Source organism: Schistocerca gregaria, unplaced genomic scaffold (assembly GCF_023897955.1).
Source record: "Schistocerca gregaria isolate iqSchGreg1 unplaced genomic scaffold, iqSchGreg1.2 ptg000799l, whole genome shotgun sequence".
Lineage (NCBI taxonomy): Eukaryota > Metazoa > Arthropoda > Insecta > Orthoptera > Acrididae > Schistocerca > Schistocerca gregaria.
The window spans coordinates 32,501-40,000 of record NW_026062167.1 but is presented as its reverse complement, the minus strand read 5'-3'; the positions used below and the strand labels follow the sequence as shown (position 1 = coordinate 40,000).

Here is a 7,500-nt window from a genome sequence, read left to right as displayed (position 1 = left end):
AAACACGGCATCGCCATCTATGAAGATAGGACGGAAGCACGTGCAATGCCGACAGTACGTGCGACATGACGTGGTGCAACGACGGTACCGCCACCTGGGGGAGGCCACGCGGACTAAGCCATGTATGGGGCCCACAGTGCTCATTTGCCGAGCCCACCCACACAAAACCTGCACCCCCCTCCAGCGCAGGAGCCGCAACCCGGGTGCGTACGCCGCACCAAGTGCTCCACCCGCGACCGTACGTGCCCCGCCGAAATCGCAACTCCGGCGGATGAACGGCGGACTTTTCTCGCAGTCGTAAGTTGCAATCCACCCCTATATCTTGCGCCTCATGAAGAGTTATATCAAGTATGCCAAATTCCCGCTGTCCCTATACATGCAGTAAGTTCGTCGTGGGCGCTGGCCGGCAGGCCGCGAGACGTGACGCCCGGCGGCAAAGAGTGCTCCTCTGAGGATATAGATGTTCCGTTCCGCCGCACAATGGTGACGGTGACCGCTGCCTGCGGTGGCAACGCTGGGCACAGTCGATACTCGCCGTGTGGTGGAAGGTAAACATTATGCGGTACATCAGTACTTTCCTAATAGTTCGGTCGTCTCACGGCACTGCTTAGTAAATGATGCAAGGCCAAATATAGATGATTTATGCGAATGTCCCTATACGTGCTGTAAGACTGGGCACACAACGTGAATCGCACGTCAGCCAGACACTCGAACATGCACCACTCTCGGCCTGCAACGGAGACACACAATACGTAAACATCTGGAATGCGACAATGTCGAGTGCATCCTCTCTGCCACATTGCACCGTCGACACTATGATAACCAGAGCAGTAGGTCCACCTATAAAAGCACAATACCCCACTCCTCCGACAACTACCATTGCTCAGATAAATCAACACCACCAACACACATCCTACACAGAGGGGCACCAAATATCATCCCCCGCCCTCGTGTTATACCACATGAAAAATTGCAGAAGTGAGAGACACACATCCGCCAGCCTCTTGCTACAAGCATCGAACCGACGTGACGTATCTGACGGTGACTCAGGCATCCGTGTACTGCCACCACTATCCACCCCCCCCCCCCCTCTCTCTCTGCCCCCTTCCCACACAATACCAAATTTAACCAACTTTATCGCTTAACCTAACTGTGGCTGTACCAGTTTATCGCTTAACCTAACTGTGGCTGTACCAGTTTATCGCTTAACCTAACTGTGGCTGTACCAGTTTATCGCTTAACCTAACTGTGGCTGTACCAGTTTATCGCTTAACCTAACTGTGGCTGTACCAGTTTATCGCTTAACCTAACTGTGGCTGTACCAGTTTATCGCTTAACCTAACTGTGGCTGTACCAGTTTATCGCTTAACCTAACTGTGGCTGTACCAGTTTATCGCTTAACCTAACTGTGGCTGTACCAGTTTATCGCTTAACCTAACTGTGGCTGTACCAGTTTATCGCTTAACCTAACTGTGGCTGTACCAGTTTATCGCTTAACCTAACTGTGGCTGTACCAGTTTATCGCTTAACCTAACTGTGGCTGTACCAGTTTATCGCTTAACCTAACTGTGGCTGTACCAGTTTATCGCTTAACCTAACTGTGGCTGTACCAGATTATCGCTTAACCTAACTGTGGCTGTACCAGATTATCGCTTAACCTAACTGTGGCTGTACCAGATTATCGCTTAACCTAACTGTGGCTGTACCAGATTATCGCTTAACCTAACTCAATTTGTCCCTTAACCTAACTCAAGTTGTCCCTTAACCTAACTCAAGTTGTCCCTTAACCTAACTCAAGTTGTCCCTTAACCTAACTCAAGTTGTCCCTTAACCTAACTCAAGTTGTCCCTTAACCTAACTCAATTTGTCCCTTAACCTAACTCAATTTGTCCCTTAACCTAACTCAATTTGTCCCTTAACCTAACTCAAGTTGTCCCTTAACCTAACTCAAGTTGTCCCTTAACCTAACTCAAGTTGTCCCTTAACCTAACTCAAGTTGTCCCTTAACCTAACTCAAGTTGTCCCTTAACCTAACTCAAGTTGTCCCTTAACCTAACTCAATTTGTCCCTTAACCTAACTCAAGTTGTCCCTTAACCTAACTCAATTTGTCCCTTAACCTAACTCAATTTGTCCCTTAACCTAACTCAATTTGTCCCTTAACCTAACTCAATTTGTCCCTTAACCTAACTCAATTTGTCCCTTAACCTAACTCAATTTGTCCCTTAACCTAACTCAAGTTGTCCCTTAACCTAACTCAAGTTGTCCCTTAACCTAACTCAAGTTGTCCCTTAACCTAACTCAAGTTGTCCCTTAACCTAACTCAAGTTGTCCCTTAACCTAACCCACGTTGTCCCTTAACCTAACCCACGTTGTCCCTTAACCTAACCCACGTTGTCCCTTAACCTAACCCACGTTGTCCCTTAACCTAACCCACGTTGTCCCTTAACCTAACCCACGTTGTCCCTTAACCTAACCCACGTTGTCCCTTAACCTAACCCACGTTGTCCCTTAACCTAACCCACGTTGTCCCTTAACCTAACCCACGTTGTCCCTTAACCTAACCCACGTTGTCCCTTAACCTAACCCACGTTGTCCCTTAACCTAACCCACGTTGTCCCTTAACCTAACCCACGTTGTCCCTTAACCTAACCCACGTTGTCCCTTAACCTAACCCACGTTGTCCCTTAACCTAACCCACGTTGTCCCTTTGCCTAACATAGTTCACTGCTCGGAATCTCTGGTGTCGTTGTTATCCTCATGTAGATGTCTTGCGAGTGTTGCTTACTTTCCACATATTCCTGCTATCCACTGTCAATTGTACTGCAATAGGACTATATCGCCGACCCCCCCCCTCCCCCCCCTCTGTCCCCCTCTGTCCCCCTCTTTGTGTCTCTGTCCTCTCAAGCTGGTCGGTCTGGCGTTTGAGTGTTAAATGAGCCTCGCAGCTGTTCAGTTGCATTCAGATGTCGACGCCCTCAGTGTACGTCGTGGTATGGTCTGTGTCCATTGTCCGCTGATGTCGTACGCGTAACCCACACGCTGTACCGATCATCGGTCGTTACGTACAGAGTGAAGTAGTGTGATACGTGTGACCGTACGCTGGCTGTGCCCAACGGTGTCGAATCTCAATTTCCATATGTTGTGCTTGATGCTACTTGTCTCGTCTCCCAATAACAGCTAGGTTGCACTGTGGTACGCCGTAGAGGCGTGTGGGAGGAACGTACGAACGCATTGTATGTCACCCTGGGTCGCTGGGGGTGGTGGTGCGGTGAGTCAGGTCAGGTCAGGTCAGCGTGAGCCGTCTGATGTAGTGACGCGTGTATTCCGACTTTGTCGTATTGCCTCACACAAAGTGCTACCCTGGTGGACCGCGTTCCATATCTGGGACATGCCGCAGATGCCGGTTGACAGTGGATCGCGGAAGGTACATCGCATACGTGCGCGGGCCACCTTCCACGTGTTCTCTTCTGCACATGTCGCAGTGTGTATGTGGTCTGATGTAGCGTGTCGTGACACATGACATCCTGGCATGCAAGAATTGTTGAATTCGCAAATGTAGGTGGACATCTACGTTTACTGCCCAAGATACGCAAATGAACTGGAAATCCGTTGTTGAGCGGTTGTTCACGCTGGAGGTGAATCTGTGATGGCGACGATCGGTACAGCTATTAACCGGTTGTTTCAGCGGTACCCGCCACATCCACACGCGTGACTAGGCCCATGTGGGTATGAAGCGATACGCGGCGGTGGCTTGGTGGGACTGTTCCCGGCCGGTGAAGGGGGGCCGCCCGGCGTGTTGGCCGCGCGCTGCGTGGGCGCACGCGCAACAGGCGGCTGGTGGGGGGCGCCGAGTGGCAGGAGCGCCAGCCGACGGGCCCGGCAGGCGGCGCAGCTACGCTGCGGCGCACCCTGCACGCGGCGCCTGGCGGCCAAAGTTGGTTCAGCCGAGCCCGGTGCGAAGCGCGGTGGACATCTGCAGTGTGCTGGTCTGATTGAGGACTGTGTGCGTTGAGGATGCGCCGCCGCCTGGCACTCGGCGCCGCGACGCCGTCTGCTGCTCGGTCGCCCCAGCGGTTCTCGCAGGTGGTTTGTATCGCAGTTGTGCGGACGTGTTGGCGCGTGCGCTGTGCTGGGAGAGTTCGCTTCTGCACCCAAGTGGGGCTTTGCCCTTGTGTGGCGCTGGCGTTGGAGCTGCCGGTCACCATAGGTGGCGCGTGTTGTCTCCCGCCGGCAATGCCACGACAGCACGCTCCCGGGCCTCTGTCGGCAGCGGCAAGCTCAGTTGGGAGCAAGGGTGTTCGCACTAAAACCGTCTACTCGCCTAACTCCGGGCGATTGCGCCTCTCTCGAAACCGACCAAGTACCTAGGACGGCGCTGCGCGCCGCCGGGACCTGAGAGGGTTTCGAGGTGTATCGTGCAGGGGAGCTCGGCCTCCTCCTGTTTGCAGAATAATTGAGCGGACGCTTGCGTGTTCGCGCGGGCCCCCGGGACACACTCCCGGGCGGCCGGCTGCTCAGCTCTAGTTGACGCAGCTCCCTGGTTGATCCTGCCAGTAGTCATATGCTTGTCTCAAAGATTAAGCCATGCATGTCTCAGTACAAGCCGCATTAAGGTGAAACCGCGAATGGCTCATTAAATCAGTTATGGTTCCTTAGATCGTACCCACGTTACTTGGATAACTGTGGTAATTCTAGAGCTAATACATGCAAACAGAGTCCCGACCAGAGATGGAAGGGACGCTTTTATTAGATCAAAACCAATCGGATTGGCTTGTCTGGTCCGTTTGCCTTGGTGACTCTGAATAACTTTGGGCTGATCGCACGGTCCTCGTACCGGCGACGCATCTTTCAAATGTCTGCCTTATCAACTGTCGATGGTAGGTTCTGCGCCTACCATGGTTGTAACGGGTAACGGGGAATCAGGGTTCGATTCCGGAGAGGGAGCCTGAGAAACGGCTACCACATCCAAGGAAGGCAGCAGGCGCGCAAATTACCCACTCCCGGCACGGGGAGGTAGTGACGAAAAATAACGATACGGGACTCATCCGAGGCCCCGTAATCGGAATGAGTACACTTTAAATCCTTTAACGAGTATCTATTGGAGGGCAAGTCTGGTGCCAGCAGCCGCGGTAATTCCAGCTCCAATAGCGTATATTAAAGTTGTTGCGGTTAAAAAGCTCGTAGTTGGATTTGTGTCCCACGCTGTTGGTTCACCGCCCGTCGGTGTTTAACTGGCATGTATCGTGGGACGTCCTGCCGGTGGGGCGAGCCGAAGGGGTGCTTTCGCGTCCCGAGGCGGACCCCGTTTAAATCCTACCAGGGTGCTCTTTGTTGAGTGTCTCGGTGGGCCGGCACGTTTACTTTGAACAAATTAGAGTGCTTAAAGCAGGCAAGCCCGCCTGAATACTGTGTGCATGGAATAATGGAATAGGACCTCGGTTCTATTTTGTTGGTTTTCGGAACCCGAGGTAATGATTAATAGGGACAGGCGGGGGCATTCGTATTGCGACGTTAGAGGTGAAATTCTTGGATCGTCGCAAGACGAACAGAAGCGAAAGCATTTGCCAAGTATGTTTTCATTAATCAAGAACGAAAGTTAGAGGTTCGAAGGCGATCAGATACCGCCCTAGTTCTAACCATAAACGATGCCAGCCAGCGATCCGCCGCAGTTCCTCCGATGACTCGGCGGGCAGCCTCCGGGAAACCAAAGCTTTTGGGTTCCGGGGGAAGTATGGTTGCAAAGCTGAAACTTAAAGGAATTGACGGAAGGGCACCACCAGGAGTGGAGCCTGCGGCTTAATTTGACTCAACACGGGAAACCTCACCAGGCCCGGACACCGGAAGGATTGACAGATTGATAGCTCTTTCTTGATTCGGTGGGTGGTGGTGCATGGCCGTTCTTAGTTGGTGGAGCGATTTGTCTGGTTAATTCCGATAACGAACGAGACTCTAGCCTGCTAACTAGTCGCGTGACATCCTTCGTGCTGTCAGCGATTACTTTTCTTCTTAGAGGGACAGGCGGCTTCTAGCCGCACGAGATTGAGCAATAACAGGTCTGTGATGCCCTTAGATGTTCTGGGCCGCACGCGCGCTACACTGAAGGAATCAGCGTGTCTTCCTAGGCCGAAAGGTCGGGGTAACCCGCTGAACCTCCTTCGTGCTAGGGATTGGGGCTTGCAATTGTTCCCCATGAACGAGGAATTCCCAGTAAGCGCGAGTCATAAGCTCGCGTTGATTACGTCCCTGCCCTTTGTACACACCGCCCGTCGCTACTACCGATTGAATGATTTAGTGAGGTCTTCGGACTGGTACGCGGCATCGACTCTGTCGTTGCCGATGCTACCGGAAAGATGACCAAACTTGATCATTTAGAGGAAGTAAAAGTCGTAACAAGGTTTCCGTAGGTGAACCTGCGGAAGGATCATTACCGACTAGACTGCATGTCTTTCGGTGTGCGTGTCGTGTCGCGCAACACGCTACCTGTACGGCAGTGGCCGTGCGCCGCGTGCGGAACCACGCGTGCCTCTCAAAACTAGCGGAAGTGTTGTTGTTGTGTGGTACGAGCGCTGAAGCTCTGGAGCGGCTGGCCTGCGGTACCTGGCGCCTGGCGCCGGTTTTGAATGACGTTCGCCCGAGTGCCTGTCCGCTCCGGTGTGGAGCCGTACGACGCCCATCGGCTGTGAGGCCGTTGGACACAAAAAAAATAGTGGAACAGGGGCCGTCAGACGCCTCAGTCCCGCAAATGCTACTGTCTTGAAAGAGACAGTGGGAGACTGAAAAGGAAAAGATCACCCAGGACGGTGGATCACTCGGCTCGTGGGTCGATGAAGAACGCAGCAAATTGCGCGTCGACATGTGAACTGCAGGACACATGAACATCGACGTTTCGAACGCACATTGCGGTCCATGGATTCCGTTCCCGGGCCACGTCTGGCTGAGGGTCGGCTACGTATACTGAAGCGCGCGGCGTTTGTCCCGCTTCGGAGACGTGGGAGTGTCGTGGTCGCCTGTGTGGCCGGCCGCGTCTCCTTAAACGTGCGATGCGCGCCCGTCGCCTGGCGGTTCGCATACCGGTACTTTCTCGGTAGCGTGCACAGCCGGCTGGCGGTGTGGCGTGCGACACCTCGTACAACGACCTCAGAGCAGGCGAGACTACCCGCTGAATTTAAGCATATTACTAAGCGGAGGAAAAGAAACTAACAAGGATTCCCCCAGTAGCGGCGAGCGAACAGGGAAGAGTCCAGCACCGAACCCCGCAGGCTGCCGCCTGTCGTGGCATGTGGTGTTTGGGAGGGTCCACTACCCCGACGCCTCGCGCCGAGCCCAAGTCCAACTTGAATGAGGCCACGGCCCGTAGAGGGTGCCAGGCCCGTAGCGGCCGGTGCGAGCGTCGGCGGGACCTCTCCTTCGAGTCGGGTTGCTTGAGAGTGCAGCTCCAAGTGGGTGGTAAACTCCATCTGAGACTAAATATGACCACGAGACCGATAGCGAACAAGTAC

At 53.5% G+C, this 7,500-nt stretch overlaps 2 non-coding genes and 1 pseudogene across 2 annotated transcripts; all 3 read left to right on the top strand.

The window, feature by feature from the left end:
* The first annotated feature begins 4,535 nt into the window (after window positions 1-4,535).
* On the top strand, window positions 4,536-6,428 carry LOC126322212 (small subunit ribosomal RNA). Its single transcript, XR_007558848.1, has one exon. It is a non-coding gene; the product is annotated as a small subunit ribosomal RNA (ribosomal RNA).
* A 362-nt stretch (window positions 6,429-6,790) lies between these two features.
* On the top strand, window positions 6,791-6,945 carry LOC126322217 (5.8S ribosomal RNA). Its single transcript, XR_007558852.1, has one exon. It is a non-coding gene; the product is annotated as a 5.8S ribosomal RNA (ribosomal RNA).
* Window positions 6,946-7,133: 188 nt separating this feature from the next.
* LOC126322215 (large subunit ribosomal RNA) overlaps window positions 7,134-7,500 on the top strand; it is a 4,436-nt pseudogene continuing 4,069 nt past the window's right edge.